General features: G+C 57.0%; 1 protein-coding gene across 1 annotated transcript in view; it reads left to right on the top strand.

Annotated features, from left to right (window-relative positions):
• Window positions 1–2,500, top strand: part of LOC110492818 (voltage-dependent T-type calcium channel subunit alpha-1G-like) — a 230,248-nt gene that overhangs the window by 192,001 nt on the left and 35,747 nt on the right.

The following is a 2,500-nucleotide window of genomic DNA, read 5'->3' as shown; positions in this document are numbered from 1 at the left end:
TGAGGGTGGTGAGAGAGAGACAGGCAGTGATGAGGGTGGTAGAGAGAGAGAGAGACAGAGAGAAAGAGAAACAGAGAGAGAGATGAGGGTGGTAGAGAGAAACAGAGAGATGAGGGTGGTAGAGAGAGTGACAGATAGATGAGGGTGGTAGAGAGAAACAGAGAGAGAGATGAGGGTAAGGAGGAGTGGGTGGCCAGATGAGTCAGTAAATCCCTGTAGAGTTAGTTGTCTGATCGTCTAACTATATGCCTACTTGGAAAAGAGAGAAGGGCATTCTTAATTCCCCCAGGCTCCAAGACACTTTCATACTGTTAGCCTTTTCAGAGAGAAGGAGAGGGGGAGGTAGAGGAGAGAGGGAGAGAGTGGGATAGTAGTGAGAATATTACTCTGGGAAATGAGTTATTCTGGGAGAGTGGGACGTCAGAGGAGAGAGACTATAATAACTGCAACCTATGGAATATTGTAATACTAATCCTCCCTCCCTCCCTCCCTCCCTCCCTCCCTCCCTCCCTCCCTCCCTCCCTCCCTCCCTCCCTCCCTCCCTCCCTCCCTCCCTCCCTCCCTCCCTCCCTCCCTCCTCCCTCCCTCCCTCCCTCTCCCTTCCTCTCCTTCTATTCCTCCCTCCTCCCACCACCCCTTCCTCTCCTTCCATTTCTCCCTTCCTCTCCCCTTCCTCTCCTTCCATTCCTCCCTCCCTCTCCTTCCATTCCTCTGCCCTTCCATTCCTCTCCTTCAAATCCTCTCCTTCAATTCCTCTCCTTCCATTCCTCCCTCCCTCCCACCACCCTCCCTCTCCTTCCATTCCTCTCCTTCCTTTCCTCTCCTTCCATTCCTCCCTCCCTCTCACCCCTTCCTCTCCTTCCTTTCCTCCCTCCCTCCCTCCCACCACCCCTCCCTCTCCTTCCATTCCTCTCCTTCCATTCCTCAACTTCCATTCCTCCCTCCCTCCCCACCACCCCCTCCTTCCATTCCTCTCCATCCATTCCTCTCCTTTCATTCATCCCTCCCTCTCCTTCCATTCCTCCCTCCCTCTCCCCTCCTCTCCTTCCATTCATCCCTCCCTCTCCCCTTCTTCTCCTTCCATTCCTCCCTCCCTCCCTCCCACCACCCCTCCCTCTCCTTCCATTCCTCTCCTTCCATTCCTCAACTTCCATTCCTCCCTCCCTCCCACCACCCCTCCTTCCATTCCTCTCCATCCATTCCTCTCCTTCCATTCATCCCTCCCTCTCCTTCCATTCCTCCCTCCCTCTCCCCTTCCTCTCCTTCCATTCATCCCTCCCTCTCCCCTTCTTCTCCTTCCATTCCTCCCTCCCTCACCCCTTCCTCTCCTTCCTTTCCTCCCTCCCTCCCTCCCTCCCTCCCTCCCTCCCTCCCTCCCTCCCTCCCTCCCTCCCTCCCTCCCTCCCTCCCTCCCTCCCTCCCTCCCTCCCTCCCTCTCCCTCCCTCTCCCCTTCCTCTCCTTCTATTCCTCCCTCCCTCCCACCACCCCTTCCTCTCCTTCCATTTCTCCCTTCCTCTCCCTTCCTCTCCTTCCATTCCTCCCTCCCTCTCCTTCCATTCCTCTCCTTCCATTCCTCTCCTTCAAATCCTCTCCTTCAATTCCTCTCCTTCCATTCCTCCCTCCCTCCCACCACCCTCCCTCTCCTTCCATTCCTCTCCTTCCTTTCCTCTCCCTTCCATTCCTCCCTCCCTCACCCTTCCTCTCCTTCCCTTTCCTCCCTCCCTCCCTCCCACCACCCCTCCCTCTCCTTCCATTCCTCTCCTTCCATTCCTCAACTTCCATTCCTCCCTCCCTCCACCACCCCTCCTTCCATTCCTCTCCATCCATTCCTCTCCTTCTATTCATCCCTCCCTCTCCTTCCATTCCTCCCTCCCTCTCCCCTTCCTCTTCCTTCCATTCATCCCTCCCTCTCCCCTTCTTCTCCTTCCATTCCTCCCTCCCTCCCTCCCACCACCCCTCCCTCTCCTTCCATTCCTCTCCTTCCATTCCTCAACTTCCATTCCTCCCTCCCTCCCACCACCCCTCCTTCCATTCCTCTCCATCCATTCCTCTCCTTCCATTCATCCCTCCCTCTCCTTCCATTCCTCCCTCCCTCTCCCTTCCCTCTCCTTCCATTCATCCCTCCCTCTCCCCTTCTTCTCCTTCCCCATTCCTCCCTCCCTCACCCCTTCCTCTCCTTCCTTTCCCTCCCTCCCTCCCTCCCACCACCCCTCCCTCTCCTTCCATTCCTCTCCTTCCATTCCTGAACTTTCCATTCCTCCCTCCCTCCCACCACCCCTCCTTCCATTCCTCTCCATCCATTCCTCTCCTTCCATTCATCCCTCCCTCTCCTTCCATTCCTCCCTCCCTCTCCCTTCCTCTCCTTCCATTCATCCCTCCCTCTCCCTTCTTCTCCCTCCCTCCCTCCCTCCCTCTCCCCTTCCTCTCCTTTATCTCCTCCCTCCCTCCCACCACCCCTTCCTCTCCTTCCATTTCTCCCTTCCTCTCCCCTTCCTCTCC

The sequence above is a fragment of the Oncorhynchus mykiss genome, chromosome 16 (assembly GCF_057628025.1).
Source record: "Oncorhynchus mykiss isolate SJ-2025 chromosome 16, ASM5762802v1, whole genome shotgun sequence".
NCBI classification, from domain to species: Eukaryota; Metazoa; Chordata; class Actinopteri; order Salmoniformes; family Salmonidae; genus Oncorhynchus; species Oncorhynchus mykiss.
The sequence above is the reverse complement of the archived record's forward strand: the minus strand, read 5'-3'. Positions and strand labels throughout refer to the sequence as shown.